Source organism: Biomphalaria glabrata, chromosome 8 (assembly GCF_947242115.1).
Source record: "Biomphalaria glabrata chromosome 8, xgBioGlab47.1, whole genome shotgun sequence".
NCBI lineage: Eukaryota > Metazoa > Mollusca > Gastropoda > Planorbidae > Biomphalaria > Biomphalaria glabrata.
The window spans coordinates 41666397-41684838 of record NC_074718.1 but is presented as its reverse complement, the minus strand read 5'-3'; the positions used below and the strand labels follow the sequence as shown (position 1 = coordinate 41684838).

At 38.4% G+C, this 18442-nt stretch overlaps 1 protein-coding gene and 1 long non-coding RNA gene across 3 annotated transcripts in view; one reads left to right on the top strand and one right to left on the bottom strand.

The window, feature by feature from the left end:
• LOC106061451 (vascular endothelial growth factor receptor 1-like) overlaps positions 1-18442 on the top strand; it is a 110615-nt gene that overhangs the window by 11497 nt on the left and 80676 nt on the right. The window lies entirely within an intron of this gene.
• LOC129927791 (uncharacterized) lies at positions 7153-11225 on the bottom strand. Its single transcript, XR_008779466.1, has 3 exons — positions 11092-11225; positions 8534-8642; positions 7153-7321 (listed from the first exon to the last, which is right to left on the bottom strand). It is a non-coding gene; the product is annotated as an uncharacterized LOC129927791 (long non-coding RNA).

The window sequence follows — 18442 nt, the reverse complement described above, 5'->3', positions numbered from 1 at the left end:
CGCAACCTATTTTGATCTGATGTAGGTTTCTCTGCACCTTCTCTTAGTAGCTTACGTTCCAACTATATTTACAGCCTCCTCCTCATTGACCTATTGGCCAAGTACTTCCGGGGGGGGGGATATGCGTACTCCAGGCAGAGAAATGGCTGCTCTGGAATCAGAGTTGATTAAGTATCCTGTTGTTGTTGTCGCTGACCTATATATTAGATCTCAGGTATCTGGCTCAGCACTGTAGGTCTACTTCTCGTGTGAAAAAGCTAAAAAAAAAAAACTAGGGTTTTGTTGTTGTTGTTGTTGTTGTTAACTTTGTTTCTAAGTATTTTCAAAATGGCTAGGCATTTGTAGCATGACTTCAACTCCTGTTTCTACGCGCACGATTGATCACACCATGATATTGTAAACCATGTCGTTTCCCTTCGATGTTTACTGATCCACGACCAGTATTGATACATTACCCACCGGCTTCTTTCGTTGATTTTTTTCAAGGCTATACATTATTTTCTTAAAACGCTCACATAATACTTTGGCAGTACCTCCCCCACCCCTTATTTTTTTTTGCACTTTCAATATGCGTATTTCAACAACCACTTTCGATTCTAGTATATGTTACGTTTAATCAAGTGTTAAGTTTATAAATTTCACTCCATGCCCACTGTAGATCGAATTACTAATTTTAAATTATGCAAAACACTATTTTTAAAAATTATAAAATAAATTAAAAATGTATCGTGCGATTAGAAATTTGAACAACTGACCTTCTGATGTAGAGTTTGGCACTCTACCGACTAAGCTAACCGGGTTTTTATTTTAGTTCTATGGAAATTACTCACAATATCTAAACGAAAATATTGATTTATAATTTCTAAGCATGGAGGATTAATCTAAAATGGTTGGGTGGACATTGCGAATAAAAAAATCGTTTGTGGTAAATTCTTACCGCTGCGGTTTCGACCGTTAAAGATGTTTAATTGATATAAGCAACGCAGAAAGTAGTACCTGCTTAAAGTTTTGTATATTTTCGTAGACGGCAAGTGGAAGAATTGGTGAGACGTCAGTACACCAGGGCTCTTGCATTTATACATACGCCTATAGATTTACAATGTCTATGGAACATTTATAATAGTTTGTAGTTCATATTACGTAAATTTATGATATCAAATAGTAGGCTACGGTATCTGAAATACATAAAGCTAAGAAAAAAAAAGTTCCTGTTTCCGGTTAGAGACGGAAGGAGAGAGCACTAAATAACGATAATCACAACATGACTATGTCCCATAATTCCAAATGCCCTACTTTTTATCACTTCCTTCTGCCAAGATTCTAAATCTAATACGTATGCATCAATAAATGTTCGCCATTTCCGGTTTGAGAGCAAAGAAAAAGAAGAGAAAAAAAAAAAGCAGACCAATTTTATCATTTATTCAAACTTTATTTTATTCATTATCTCGAATATTTTTTTTTTTATTTATATATTTATTTATTTATTTATTTTTTCTTTAGTTGTACGATATCCACAGTTTGGCGATATATTAGGGTCAAGATGTTCTCGCAGTGCTGAGTATACTCTTCTGCACATGTATTTCATTTTATGCAAATAGATCTTCCTACATATGCGAACAGATTTTCCTACATATTATGTTATATCTTCCTACGTCTAGAATGCAAAAGTAGGCATGGGGGTGAGATCATAAATTAATAATATTACTATTAAAAAAAAAACCTTTTTTGAATTTAAACTCTTTTGGAAAAAATTCACAAATCATTCTATTGTTTAATTTAATAATCTATAATGGTAAGCTTAACTACAAGACTTTTAATTGCCCATGCTTCAGCCATATGTTAGCTGTGACAGAGACTGACTTGATGTACTCAGCAACTTTCTGATTTTACTAAATTTTCAATGGCATAAAATGTGTTCCCTTGTTTAATGTCTGAGTCGAAAGGAGATGGTTCATAAGACAACGTCGGTACTAGTGTCATAAGTTCTAAGCAAAACATTTTCCCCCAGAAACAAATTCTATGCATTTTAGATGACGTATTTTATGTGCTGGTATAAAAAGTTGACCACGGACGTGGAAGACGAAACCGTCTATTCTAGCAACTGTCTGCTTTAGGTTGATAGAATCAGGAGTGGCTTTTGGAATTCTGTTATCTAAGTTAAAATTCACCACGCCTTCTAGACTTAGTACAGAGTTGTAAATTTGTAAAGTATTGTAGTTTAATATTGTTATTATTTGTTTTTTCCACATTCTTTCTTTCTCCTCTCCTTTCTTTTTCTCCCTCCCTCTCTCTCTCTCTCTCTCCCTTTCTTTCTCCCCACTCTCTCTCTCTCTTTCGCACTCTCACTTTCTCTCTCTCTCTCAATCTGTGTGTGTGTTACTATAGTTGAATGTAATGATGGCTCAAGGCGTTCCGAGAACATAGCTGCCCTTAAAAAAAAAAAAGTTACAAAAGACAGTTTGTGTGGAAACACAAACTCAAAATCGGCCCCCGAAGTGGTCCACCCAGGCAGGCTTCAATATTTTCAGAAAGAACATTCGAATGAAATTATATCAAAGACAAATGAGAGATAAGAATGGAGAAAGAAGGTTAACAGATCTTGTGTAGTGCCCCAACGGTCCCGCAGATCAAAGGATAGGTGAAAGTGAATGTAAAGTTAGATGTGAACCTTGCCTAACTAGTTCCCCTTTCAGACCTTGTGGTCTATAGGGCAGATGATGTAAAGTTCATCTGTTTTTGTGGCCTACGGTTAACGAGGGTGTCATGTAGCCAGCACAACGACCAACCGCCGTTACTCTTCCCCAACTAATGTTAGGTACATTAGAGCTGAGTGGACTAAGAGGCGCCCAAAGATTCCAAAGTTGAAAATCCCAGTCTTCACCAGGATTCAAAACCGGAACCCCCGGTTCGGAAGCCAAGCGCTTTACCGCTCAGCCACCGCGCCTCCCCTGGCCTAATTGATGTCTTATAATTGATCTAATTGTTTTGAAAAGGCTCAATCTCTTATTCGAATCCTCAAAAAAAATTATAAAAAATTAAATTTCCGCAATAAAAAAAAGTCACAAAAATGAAGTTTACAAGATTACTATTCTTTTTAAATTAGCTATAACTTGTAATGCATACTAATTAGCTTTTTCTCATAAAAAAAACTGCTTGCATAACTGATTTTAAAAATTAGATTTTTCGCATTCAGAAAAAAAAAGTAGCCGTTGCATCAGAACTTTGAATGGTCTAAAATATTGTGATGTCCGATTTTCAATATCTTTTCTAGTTTACGAGATCTAAACGGGACGGACGGACAGACATTTCGCACAAAACTAATAGCGTCTTTTCCCCTTTCGGGGGCCGCTAAAAAAACACTAAATATTAAATTTATCTCTATTAAAGAACGAAACTTTTAAACAAATAAGGCGAGCCCATTATCACACTCTGCTTTTATTTTCGTGGTAAAAATAAATGAATGTGAAAGGAACGTACGCCATATTTGACCTAGATCTAGACCACTAGATCAGTAATACTAAGGCCCGCGGGTCATATTCGTCGAGTTTTAAATATTTTAAAAAAAATATCTTTTTAAAATGTCTTCTTCCTTACGTTATAATTGAAATCATTGTTTAATTACTCGTTGCCTGAAATCTCTGAAGCATGAACAAGTAGCCTACATTTTCCCAAACCTCTAGATAGGCCTTGACCGCCATGCTCTCCAGATCATTTTTTTTTCATTCATTGACTCGATGTTTCAGTCCAATGAATACCTGAATGAAGGACGCCCCCCCCCCCCTCCCACCCCTGGTTTGTTGGCTTAGCCAGGTAAATAGTTTGAGGTTAACGGTTGCAAGAAGTTCAGTTCATCGCAAAATGTTTGTTGCAATTGCCCGGGCCCTGCACCGGATTGTGAAAACATAAGGCGAGAGACAACATCAACCTTCAGGTTCATTGTCAAGGTCGGCGCGAACAGATGGCTGCGTAACTCTTTCTTCACGTTGTCATCAGATGTCTGAAAGATTCCGTTCAACTTATTGGCTGACTTTAAAATAATCGAAGGCTACCCTATGTATGTATGTCTTCTACTGTCAAGAGACAGTGGCTGCGTCCAAACTATCTGTCAAGAGACAGTGGATGCTCCCAATCTATCTGTTAAGAGAAAATGGATGCTTCCAAACTGTGTCAAGAGACAATGGATGCGTCCAAACTTTCTGTCGAGAGACAATGGTTGCGTCCAAACTAGACCTTATAAAAGTGTCTTAGACTTCTATTTTCTGGTGGTATTCTGTGCAATACTCTCATCACCAGCCCAACCAAATTTTACTATTCATATGATAATCACTTAGTTCCAAGCCATTTCATTTCTTAACAATTATTTTGCGTTAGTTCTGTCTTGACCAACAGTTCTGAAACTATTTCAGCTAAGGCCGTCTTGACCAACAGTTCTGAAACTATTTCAGCTATGGCCGTCTAGACCAACAGTTCTGAAACTATTTCAGCTAAGGCCGTCTTGACCAACAGTTCTGAAACTATTTCAGCTAAGGCCGTCTTGACCAACAGTTCTGAAACTATTTCAGCTAAGGCCGTCTCACTTTTCAACTTTCGTTTGTAGCCAGAGAAAGTTATTTTCATCGGCCAAAAAGCGAATTATCTTGGCAAATCTTTTGAGCTTTGGTATTTCTTAAATGCCAGTGGAATTATGAACATTTTAATGAATTAAATCAAAGGATTCTTGTCCAATTTAAAAAAAAAATCAATTACATTTAACCATTTTGACGACATTGAGTTTTTAGTCTTGCAGAGTATCTTCAAAGAAATTCTTCATTGTTGTTTTTTTCTCCATGTATTTAACCCTTACACAGATGAGCAAGTTACAATGTGATATATTCGTTACCTGGTCATTATCCCACACTATATCCACCCCCCACACACACATACACACCGTCCTCCTATTAGTGATAGTGATAAACCGTTTTTCTTCTTCTTTCTTCACCGGTGATCGGCTGACAAAGCCCTCGTCCCTGAGCTCGTGTATTGTGCAGGGCGTCGAACAGGGTGCGGAGTTAATTAGTGTCTCTCTTCCAGCGCTGTACCTGATGTTACATCATCGCGGGTGCGACAAAGTTTGAAAGAGTGGGTAGGGAGGCGGGAGGGAGGGGGGGACTAGGTGCGCATTATTCATTGGTCTGGAACCTGTCCCGCACTACTCGTATACCATGCTGTCATTTTGATATTATATTATTATTATTATTATTATTATTATTATATTGATCTATTTGATGCCGCTTTTGTCAGGACTTACTGTTAATGTGGGTTTAGATAAACCAACAATGAGTTTCATGGAACTTGTATGTTTGGGTAATGTATTTTTAGAACTTATTTACTGACGGATTTCTTGAACTTTGCTTGTTTCTAGCGCAGAGAGCAATTGTTAAGTTTCTGGATTATTTACTTCTTTCTAAGAATTTGTGACCTTTTTTTACATTTATTTCTGTTACCAAGGTTAATGAGGGTGTCATGAGTCCATCACAACGACCAACCACCTTTACTTTTCCCCAACTAATGTCAGGTAAGCATTAGAGGTGGCCTTCTAAAGATCCCGAAATTTAAAAATCCCAATCTTTACCAGGATTCGAACCAGGGACCCCCTCGGATCGTAAGCCAAACTCATTAGCACTCAGTCACCGTGCTTCCAATCTGGAGTATAATTGTTCAATTTTTTTCTTAGTTTGGTTTTATTAGTCTAGTTAATAAAACACTCAGGAAAGCTTTACTAGAAACGTATGCTTAACATTCAGAACGCAAATCTTTTAGACATGGACTGCTGCCTGGTTATATGGTATGTGATCTGGGCCAACAATGTCCTGGGCTCAAGCCTGCCCGCCGCTATTCCACGCTGTCCTGTGGGAGGTTGGATGTCCTAACCTTCAATTCTGAATGAACACCCGAAACATGTAAATTCAGTTCTATGTTGGGAAGCATTTCACATTTAAAGCTGCCTTCCCCTTCTTCTAGAAAATTAATTGGTACAATCTAGAGTTTACAGTAATTGACCAGACCTCAGAGAAATACTTCATGATGGTTTAAAGCTTTGGGAAATGAAAAATGACTGCAGAAACTTGTGTTTAAAGAAAAGTTTAATGTCCAGTATTTTCCCAGTTACACCAATATCTTATACTTAACACAAGGAGCAACAAACCAAGGTGAGGAAGACTTTTGAGGGCGCAGTCGTCATAATTGAATGTTACACGCTATCTGCTTCACAGGAGCCAAGGGTTTTTGATCTATATTGTACAGTGAATACTGTTAACTCCCAACAACCATTTTCCCAGAATATTGGTTAGATTATCATTAACATTGTTATATTCAACATTGAGGACAGCAAACAGTGGATAGGGACTTCCGAGGTCGCTGACTATCTATAATCTTTGCTTCACCGGGGACGAGTGGTCACTTAGCCACAATGTCGACAGTTCGGTGCCTATTTTTTTTTTGTGTATAGTTTATTAGAATATTGGTTACATTATCATTAACATTGTTATATTCAACACTGAGGACAGCAAACAGTGGATAGGGACTTCTGAGGTCGCTGACTATCTATAATCTCCACTTCACCGTAACGAGTGGTCAGTTAGCCACAATGTCGACACTTCAGTGCCTATTTTTTGTGTATAGTTTATGATCATTTACGCTGTTCATTTTAATATGCCCGCTGCAGCTCATCACTCCCGATTTCAAATTGTAAGTAATTCAATTAATAGCAAATAAAAAGGTATTGGTATTAAACTCTAAACAGGTCGATATGTGTCGGAATCGCTTTCGACGTTTCCCTTACTTCCGTCTAGATCTAGATCTAATTCATCTCTCGCTTTTATCATGCTGGAATTAAATTCAATGCCTGTTGTTTATCTGTACTGTGGGGGGGGGGGGGGGGGGGGAGGAGGAGGTAATCAACCTTTTTTTTTTCCCCAGTAGCACTTGGTTCCCCTTGTATCTCATCTCCGGTTTCACCCCCCCCCCCCTTTCTCCTCACCATTCGAGCACTCACGTACACACACGCACGCGCGCACGTATCCCACCGTGCCCTTCCTACCAAAATCGTATGCTCATACCTGTCAAATGTTTATTGGGGGCTGTTTCCGTTGCCAACCCTTTCCCCTCGGGGGGGGGGGGGGAGTCTCTTGCATCTTTAAATTTTTTTGTTTGAAGTTGATTGTTCAAAACTTGGATTGGATTCTTGATAGAAGTGTTTATAGAGTTATCTGTACTTGACTGATGGCTGTATACCAGGGCTTCTCAAAACGCTGATAGTGGACGCCGACGTCTTTTCTTAAATCTGAAAAAGAAATAATGTTTTGTTTTAAATCGAATGCACACGCCAACTGGCCTCGCTGTAGCTTCCTTCGTCTCCCCCTCCCCCTCCCTCGATCTCTTTTTCACTTCATCTCTTTCTTCCTCTCTGACTTTATTTTCTCTCGCTCTCTCTCTCGCTCTCTCTCTCCCTCTCTTTCTTTTTCTTCCTTCCTCTTACTATAATTTTTTTTCTCCTTCTTATTTTTTCTTCCATTCTCTCTTCCTCTCTCTCACTTCCTCTCTCTCTCTCACTTCCTCTCTCTCTCTCACTTCCTTTCTCTCTCTCACTTCCTCTCTCTCTCTCACTTCCTTTCTCTCTCTCACTTCCTCTCTCAATTCCTCTCTCACTTCCTCTCTCTCTCTCTCACTTCCTCTCTCTCTCACTTTCTTTCTCTCTCATTTCCTCTCTCTCTCTCACTTCCTCACTTCCTCACTCTCTCACTTCCTCTCTCTCTCTCACTTCCCTTTCTCTCTCACTTCCTCTCTCTCTCTCTCACACACTTCCTCTCTCTCTCTCACTTCCTCTCTCTCTCTCACTTCCCTTTCTCTCACACTTCCTCTCTCTCTCACTTCCTCTCTCTCTCTCACTTCCCTTTCTCTCTCACTTCCTCTCTCTCTCTCTCTCTCTCACTTCCTCTCTCTCTCTCTCACACACACTTCCTCTCTCTCTCTCTCACTTCCTCTCTCTCTCTCACTTCCCTTTCTCTCACACTTCCTCTCTCTCTCACTTCCTCTCTCTCTCTCACTTCCTCTCTCTCTCACTTCCTCTTTCTCCATCGCTTTTTACCTCTCCCTACCCCCTCTCTCCCCGCCCCATCTCACGGATTCTCTCCACCCCTTCTCCCCCCCTACCTCCATCTCCAGTCATTCATTCATACACAAAACACACACACACACACACACGTTATGGAACACGGTATCTTCTATCTCAATAGAAAACTATATCGTCCAAAGAAAAAAAAATGAAGCAAGACTCTGGCATACCTACAGTGTTTAAAATTAAATTTACTTTTATTGGTGTTCTAAAAATAGATTGTTCAGAATACGTCAACACACATTTTTTTTTCTTTTTTTTTTGGCAGCTGTTCATTTTTCGTCTTGAACCACTGGCACTGTCCACCCTTCTCAATTCACCCCCCCCCCCCCAGCCAAACATCTGAAAGGTAGATTCATCCCATCTAGACTAATTACCTACCTTTTGCTTCTTTGAATTAACATCAATGTCAGTAGTCTCCCCTGTGTACGCTGGCGAAGATCTATTTCTCCTTTCTTTTGACATATGAATACCAGTCTACAGAGTGGCCCTGGTCAGTGTGAGAATAGCATCTTTTTAGAAGGATTGTTGTTTTTAGGCAATCATCCTATGCTAACGGTACTGTCTACTCGGCCACCTCTACACTCTTATGGCGTATATATATATATTTTTTTTTACAAAGCTTATATCAACTGACTGTCTCTCTTGTCTGTTACGTATCTTGTACACGCTATTTCTCCCACTTCGCATTCTCGGATCAAGTTGAAACTTTTCACAATTATTCAACTCACGAATCAATCTAAAAATTAACAATCAGTTAATGGATTAGTGTTAATTAGTTGCTTTTTTTTTATATAGAAAAGGGGAGATGAATCTTGCAGTATTGAGAGAAATGGCAGCTCTTTCTGTTACTTGAGCTTCATCCTCAAACTCTCTCTATTGAAAGTCCTGGACAAAAAAGAAAAACGTGAATTTCGTATTTCGTTCGTTTTTTTGTCTGTATTTGTTGTTGTTTTTTTACAAACGTAGGTTTAAACATTTCTCAATAGTTTCTCTGTAATCTTTGGGCTGTGCAGCTAAACCCTTAACAAGGGATGTCGAGTTCGAGTCCTTATGTAGATCAGCAGTTTTAAATCGCCATTGGACTCGACGAAGTCCCCAACACGACCCTTGAGGAGGCAACGAGCTTTGGTCTTAAACTGCTTGGTCTTGAACTGCTTGGTCTTGAACTGCTTGGTCTTGAACTGCTTGGTCTTGAACTGCTTGGTCTTGAACTGCTTGGTCTTGAACTGCTTGGTCTTGAACTGCTTGGTCTTGAACTGCTTGGTCTTGAACTGCTTGGTCTTGAACTGCTTGGTCTTAAACTGCTTGGTCTTAAACTGCTTGGTCTTGAACTGCTTGGTCTTGAACTGCTTGGTCTTGAACTGCTTGGTCTTGAACTGCTTGGTCTTGAACTGCTTGGTCTTGAACTGCTTGGTCTTGAACTGGTTGGTCTTGAACTGCTTGGTCTTGAACTGCTTGGTCTTAAACTGCTTGGTCTTGAACTGCTTGGTCTTAAACTGGTTGGTCTTAAACTGCTTGGTCTTGAACTGCTTGGTCTTGAACTGCTTGGTCTTAAACTGCTTGGTCTTGAACTGCTTGGTCTTGAACTGCTTGGTCTTAAACTGCTTGGTCTTAAACTGCTTTGGTCTTAAACTGCTTGATCTTGAACTGCTTGATCTTGAACTGCTTTGGTCTTAAACTGCTTTGGTCTTGAACTGCTTGGTCTTGAACTGCTTGGTCTTAAACTGCTTTGGTCTTAAACTGCTTGGTCTTAAACTGCTTGGTCTTGAACTGCTTGGTCTTGAACTGCTTTGGTCTTGAACTTCTTGGTCTTGAACTGCTTGGTCTTGAACTGCTCCCAGGCTGCGACGTCGCAGGTCAGTGTTCAGACGTTCTATAACGCGTGGTCTCACTCGAGCTGAGTTGTGTTTGCTGACCACCTCAAGGCAGCATGGGAAAATTCATCTCCCCAACATGCCCAATGCTACATCATAACAAAAAAAAAATAATTTGAATTGTTTCATATTTTTATCTTCTTCTTAACCCACCATAGCCACCCCTTGTAAACTACTTTACTCTAAATGCTTTAGCGCCCATTACTGGCTATTTTGTATTGGTGATACATCGATCGAGCATTGCAACCTGCGCGCTTGGAAGAGGATTTTTATAAAATCTGCACATTAAAAAGATTAAACCTTTTTTTTTTTCTTTCAAAGTTTTGCAACTCGACATAATTTTATTTTATTTCCTCCCCTACTTCAGAATATCTCTGTAGGTGGCGCAGCGGATGTTTTCAATTGGTCATCCTTTTTATTTCTATATATACACACACACACATACGAATATATATATGGCACGTTATGGCGAGACGGAAATGAGTTTTGCTTCTTGATAGGGCAAACAAGAAAAAAGGAAGAAGGGGGGTAACTTTCTGAATGTTTATGCGTTTGTTTTTTAAATGCATAAATAAAAAGTTCACTGAGGGCTTGAGTCCTCAACGGGACCAATTCAACATATACCGCCTCATCTGTCAAGTATTATTTTTTCCACTAGTTCAAGATGCCAAACAAATAATTAATTGCCAATAGTTAATTAACTAATTTGTATTTTTTATAAATTGATATTTGTGTTGTCATGCAAAAGAAATTTCAGCTTGATCCGAGATTGGGTGTGGAGGAAATAACATGTACAAACGTTTTACCAGACAGACAGACAGAGTGAGTGAGTTGGTATAAGCTTTGTAAAAAAAAAAAATGTAGATTCAACAGGTAAATGCCCGTCGTTGAATTGAATGCATTTTCTTTTCAGGTTTGACTCGTGCCTTGTGCTTCTATAAATAAAGTCCATGTTTTTGAAATACTGTAAACAATTGCATAAACGCTCAGAATTTCTTTTTGCATCGAAATCTTCTTCGCGTGTTTTTTAAGTTCCAGGATATGAACTATTAAACAGTTTACCTTGTTTCTTATTTCTAAGAAATCTCTGAATATCTGTAAGCGTTCAGGCGTCTTTAACCAACAGGGAGACTTGTCAGGCCCCATATCTTTGTGTTGATCAAAGAAGCATTTGTTTAAAGTACGACTAACGTTTGTTTAACTAGTAACCAGCAGTTTCTTCCTTTGCATTGACCGCAATGTCCGTAGAGTGTTTTGCTTTCATGCTTAAAGGGACGATCGCCTTCAGAATGTGTAAGCTGTTTATTTTTGACCGAAATATGTTTTCACCCTCCTTAAATGAACTGCCCAGAGTATTTTATCTCACCCAGCCCGACCCCAAAAAATTTGGCCAGTATATTATTATAGCTTTACGTTTAGGCAGCGTTCCTTTGTGGATACACCTTCAAGTAAAACAATGTCTCTTTCATGTCATCCATGCCCTGCACGATGACCGGAAGTTAACATTCGCCACTGAGCTCTAAAGCGTCTGTCTGTATTTGTTATCGCTTATATGGAGTAAGTTGGACTCTGGGGTGTCCTAAAAAAAAACAACAACCGAAGTTCAAAATCCGTCTTCACTGAGATTCGAACTCGAGGTTGGCAAGCCAAGCGCTTTTACTTTTTCGGCCACCATGCCCCTAAAAGAGTTACTAAAGACACTCGCAAAGTTTGCACTCGTATATCTGTTGTTAGGCCCTTCCGCGCTGTGTATCATGCAGCTAAGTCAATTAGAGGTAACACAGTAACGCAGACAAAATGTTGACTAGGGAACCTTCCAATGTCATCAAGCTGAATCTCAGGCACGACAAGGCCTAAATTGTGCCGATGTGCCTAAAATCCAATCAAATCAAGCTAAATCTCTACGTTCATAAAAAGCTGCCTCTCTTTAAAGCTGTCAGAAATAGGCTGTTAACGTTCCGCTATTCTTTCTCAAAACATCTCTGTCAAAAGCTCCCCTGTTTAAGAAACAAATAATTCCAAAATCGTGTCATAACACTATTCATGTATAGTCACTGCACTAACAAATTCTGCACTCACATGTCTATGCATGATAGTATGTTTAATGTTGTAATTCTATTATCTCAACCTTCGCCCCCATAAGTAAAAGTTTGATTCCAACTTGAACACCTTATGGGGCGCGTGTTAACAACACGTTATTTAGTAGTCTCTTAAAACAGGCTCTGCTTAAGATCATGGTGCTGCCTATGACATGACGATTGATTAGTTAATGACCCCAACATGCTGGTTAATTAGTGTTCAGTTACATCTGGACGCTCCATCTTGTTTGGCAATTAACACCGTTATATTTTAAAACGGTTTTTTCTATGAGACCGGAAGCGCCGCCAGGGCGAGCTCATACGTCACAGAGAGGTGGGGCTGTTTTAAAAGGCAACACACACTGCTGAGGGCGAGAAAGATGGCCTGATACGAAAGAGTAATGGAAGTTTCAGTTACGGACTGGTCAGGCCAGGTGGTCAAGGCATGGTTAGCCTCTAGACACATGTGCTAGCAATCTGTTTCTTAAAGAAGAAGAAAAAAGAAAAGACCAGGCCTGTAAGACTTCAGCGATTAATTCCAGTCAGACTGAAAATGAGTTGCTGGGGGACTGTGTATTTATAAAACAGCTTTTAAAAGAACAATGTTGTCGGTCTTGTAATGTGTTTCTATTTATTAGCAAGTCTGTGGTTCTATATTTGAAGATTTGGTGTCCTTTCTTGTCATATTTCTACAAGGGCTTCCTTCTTCCCTAAGCACCATTAGATAGAGCATGAAACGGGTAGCCTGAATCGGGCAGGAAAATCAGTGAGTTAGTAGAGTTGAAGTTTCTTATTAACATGCATGACTAGAGTTGACACGTGTAGGACGTAATTACCTTCTTTTTGAAGGGACGTCTGCAATTTATAAGATATAATATGTGTAGGATTTTGTTATTTTGTTATCTTTCTTATCTTATTTATTACAGACGTTACTTCAAAAAAAAAAAGAAGATAATTACGTCATACGCATTTCATGTGTCAATGCATGTTAGTCGATGACTTAAACTCCTCTAAGTCGTTGGTTTTCCTGGCTGATTCATGCAACTCATTCCATTCTCTAATTGCACTAAGGAAGAAAAAGCATTTGTACGAATTTGTTCTATCTCCTTTTTATTTCTTTACCAATTAACAAAACAACTTGATATATTAATTGTACGATAATTTAAATGTATTGTTAAATTTAAAAAAAAAAAAAAAAAAAAACAACACACAAAAACAGAAAACTTTTTTTTTTTTTTTAATTTGACTATTTCACTCTGTCCGTGTCTACCTGATTCACAAACAACATAGACTCCAATGCTGAGACATCAAGTTTCATTCACCTCGGGAGTTGAATCAAGTCGACGTCTCGGCAAACATTAATTAAAGGTCAAAGAACATCAGTCGGCAATTAACTTTAAAGACGAACTAACGCCAGAAGCAGTTACTTTTTTATTATTATTATTATTATTCAACTCACATCTAGAACTAGTTTTTGGTGCGCTGGGACTTTACAATGGGCTGTGAAAAGGTTAGATGGCTGTATAAAGATACGTGTATAACCGACTTTGTGGATCAACTACATAGATCTACATACCGTTAGACACCTTATTTATAGTTTAGTTATTTAGCGACGCACAATAGAAGACGCATATTGAACGGGACTAGTGACGTTTGGGATATGTTGGGTAGAGACCGGAAAATCAGTTAGCGATATAATCCTCTAGGGTAACGACGTGTTTAGTTGACAGAGACTTTTACTGTGGCCTTTTCTTAGAATAAACATAGTTATCTTCAGTGTTCATCAGCGTTGACTACATCTCTTTACTTGTTAAATAGATGTCTTGTTTTGTCTGGATTGTCGATCAACTACACTGAATACACCCGAACAATAAAACTCAAACGCTTGCAGAGTAATTGGTTGAAATCAACAGTCATCTATAGTTGACCTCAAGACAGTCTGAACAAGCAACATCACAATACGTACAAACTGTATACACACATACACGCTAAGCTTCAACCAAAAAAAAAGAAAAAGATGATAATTACGTCCCCTGCCTGTCCCTAGGTCAATCTAGTTATGCATGTTATTCAATAACTTAAACTCTCGCCAAGTCGTTGGTTTTCCTGGCTGATTCAGGCAACCCATTCCATGCTCTAATAGCACTATGGAAGAAGGAGCACTTGTACAGCTTTGTCCTAGCATATGGCACAGGACACGTACCCTTATCTTTGTGTCTTTCTGAGTATTTTATTAGGTTTTGTTTTTGTATTTGTTTATATCATTCCAAACCAACTTCTGGGGTCATAACTGCACAATCATTGCTTTACAAGTCAAGCGTGACACAACACCCAAACCTTTATGAATGGAAACATCTTTAATTGCGTTTACAAAAAAAAAAAAAAAAGTGACATAATGCATAAAATTAAAAAAAAAAAGTTAGATATTCGTTCTATTTCATAAGTGTCGCGTCCAACTCACACACGCTCGGGGCTCCACGGCCGCTGTCCGTAACCAATCCCTCTGTTTTTTGAAGTGGGGCTAGAAATGCAGCTCTCTCTCTCTGTTCGATGAACTACTATAGCACTTAGTTCAGCGTTCTCCTCTGGCGGATGATGGATTGAGCTCCTTACCCGCCCCCTCCCCCCCCCCTCTCGCTCACGTCTCCGTATCTCCTCCTATCTAATATCCTAGTTCTCTGGATGTGCGTGTGCGCGCGCGTGCTGAAGCCAAAGAGACCTGGCCAGGTGAGCAGAGTCCAAAGTAACGCGCAGTAGATGACATACGCAGTTACACTAAAAGGGGGGGGGGTAAGAGATAATTAAGACGGTCACAGCAATTCTTCAAACTTAATATAGGTCTAGACGTTTTATTATGATTAAGCTTGGGTGAGTGCCAGCCTAAAAGCGGATCAACTTTTTGGACTGGGCGTTGTGGTGGCGTAGAGTTCGAATCCTGTTTGCTAGAGTTTGTGCCAGGACTGAATGATCGTCTGCAACTTATAATAATAGATTATCTCCCTTTGTAGATTTAGAATGTCAATTTTAAGAATACGGAATTTTCTAGATTTCTATTGACGGCCTTTCCTCTTCCCCTTTCACATGCCCGCCTCCTCTGTGAAGACCGGCTCCCCACCCCCCAACCTTGAATAACAGCAATCACTCTTCGCTCCATAGTCTAGGGCCCACGTGGTATTTATCCATGGTAACACGCCTCTTTTTTTTTTTCCCCTCAACATTGAAGAATGTTTCTTTATAGCTTTGCAGATACACACTAGTTGTGCGTTTTTCCAGGCACACATAAATTTGGTAAATAGTCAACTTCTCTGTTGGTACTGTACGGTGACGAGTTCTCTTCTTCCATCAAAAAATGTACAGTACATCTTTCCATCCTCCTGGGTTGTTGTTTTTTTTTTACCGCCCATTAAGCCCCAGTTTGAGTTTATGCACGCCCACTAAATCTCGAGAAGAAAAGTTATTGTCAGCCGCAACAGCCATATTCACAGCCATAGTCATTTTCTAAATAGCTAATTCGACATATAACATGCTGTGTATTTATCATTAGTGGTAAGATGGATTTAAAAGCACGAGAAAAAAAAAAGAAATTCGTTACACACTTGGCGAATCTGCAGGTTTCTCGTTTAATGTTATACCCATGGGAATTATGATATTTTCTATAAAATCTTAGATGCATACACTGATACAATATGTATACACATTGTTCACCTTTCGCATTTTTTATTGGATTCGTTTGTCAAATACAAAATCGTCATATAAACTTATATATTTTTTTCAGTGGCGTAGCTAAGGTGCGGGGAGGGGTGTCCAAATTTTTTTTTACATCAAATATTACGCCATTATCTTATGTCATAATGTCGAATGTCAAAATGCAAGGGCCCCTGAAGACGTCAAGCCCCCCCCCCCCCAGGGCCCCTAATCCCTAGCAGCGCCATTTTATTTTTTTTCACTTCTAAATATGAGAGAACATTACATCTTTTAACTCGACAAGACTTTTAAAAGGGTTCGTTAAAATTCGGAGTTTGTAAAAGAGGGGAAAAGAAACAAATATCGTAAAATAACACTTAGAAAAAAAGATGTAATTTCATTGGACCACCGAATCACAAGGAGTAAAAAAAACAAAAAATGTTGGTGATGGTACATTGGTTTCAAGGAAACAGGATCCCATTGTTGACCTGTGAGAACATTTATGCCAAAAAAATGATGGGTAGGGCTGGATCTGTTTTTTTGATGGATGCGGCAGGCTGTGTCCGTAGAAAGTCTCGTTGTAATGTAAGCGCCATGATGGACTGGGTGTTATTTGATCTATGCGCTTAAAGTAACGCTTGACACTAGCCACAGAGTCTTCCATCAGGAACACAAAGTAAGGCAGAAGTTAACATTTTTGACTCGTTTTTTTTGTTGCCGGTTTGGCGGTTTTACAATCTTGTGTACAAGTTTACAAACGTTTCAAAAAATGTCGTGTACTGAAAAAGATCTTCAATTTAAGACCATCTTTTACTATGTACTTATCTAGATCTTCAATCTAAGACCATCTTTTACTATGTACTTATCTAGATCTTCAATCTAAGACCATCTTTTACTATGCACTTATCTAGATCTTCAATTTACGACCATCTTTTACTATGCACTTATCTAGATCTTCAATCTAAGACCATCTTTTACTATGCACTTATCTAGATCTTCAATCTAAGACCATCTTTTACTATGCACTTATCTAGATCTTCAATATACGACCATCTTTTACTATGCACTTATCTAGATCTTCAATCTAAGACCATCTTTTACTATGCACTTATCTAGATCTTCAATCTAAGACCATCTTTTACTATGCACTTATCTAGATCTTCAATCTAAGACCATCTTTTACTATGCACTTATCTAGATCTTCAATCTATGACCATCTTTTACTATGCACTTATCTAGATCTTCAATCTAAGACCATCTTTTACTATGCACTTATCTAGATCTTCAATCTAAGACCATCTTTTACTATGCACTTATCTAGATCTTCAATCTAAGACCATCTTTTACTATGCACTTATCTAGATCTTCAATATACGACCATCTTTTACTATGTACTTATCTAGATCTTCAATCTAAGACCATCTTTTACTATGCACTTATCTAGATCTACAATTTACGACCATCTTTTACTATGTACTTATCTAGATCTTCAATCTAAGACCATCTTTTACTATGCACTTATCTAGATCTTCAATCTACTACCATCTTTTACTATGTACTTATCTAGATCTTCAATCTAAGACCATCTTTTACTATGCACTTATCTAGATCTTCAATCTACCAACCATCTTTTACTATGCACTTATCTAGATCTTCAATCTACGACCATCTTTTACTATGCACTTATCTAGATCTTCAATCTACCAACCATCTTTTACTATGCACTTATCTAGATCTTCAATCTACCAACCATCTTTTACTATGCACTTATCTAGATCTTCAATCTAAGACCATCTTTTACTATGCACTTATCCAGATCTTCAATATACGACCATCTTTTACTATGCACTTATCTAGATCTTCAATCTATGACCATCTTTTACTATGCACTTATCTAGATCTTCAATCTAAGACCATCTTTTACTATGCACTTATCTAGATCTTCAATCTAAGACCATCTTTTACTATGTACTTATCTAGATCTTCAATCTAAGACCATCTTTTACTATGCACTTATCTAGATCTTCAATCTAAGACCATCTTTTACTATGCACTTATCTAGATCTTCAATTTACGAACATCTTTTACTATGCACTTATCTAGATCTTCAATCTACGACCATCTTTTACTATGCACTTATCTAGATCTTCAATCTACTACCATCTTTTACTATGTACTTATCTAGATCTTCAATCTAAGACCATCTTTTACTATGCACTTATCTAGATCTTCAATCTACTACCATCTTTTACTATGCACTTATCTAGATCTTCAATCTAAGACCATCTTTTACTATGCACTTATCTAGATCTTCAATCTACCAACCATCTTTTACTATGCACTTATCTAGATCTTCAATCTACGACCATCTTTTACTATGCACTTATCTAGATCTTCAATCTACCAACCATCTTTTACTATGCACTTATCTAGATCTTCAATCTACCAACCATCTTTTACTATGCACTTATCTAGATCTTCAATTTACGACCATCTTTTACTATGCACTTATCTAGATCTTCAATCTAAGACCATCTTTTACTATGCACTTATCTAGATCTTCAATCTATGACCATCTTTTACTATGCACTTATCTAGATCTTCAATCTAAGACCATCTTTTACTATGCACTTATCTAGATCTTCAATATA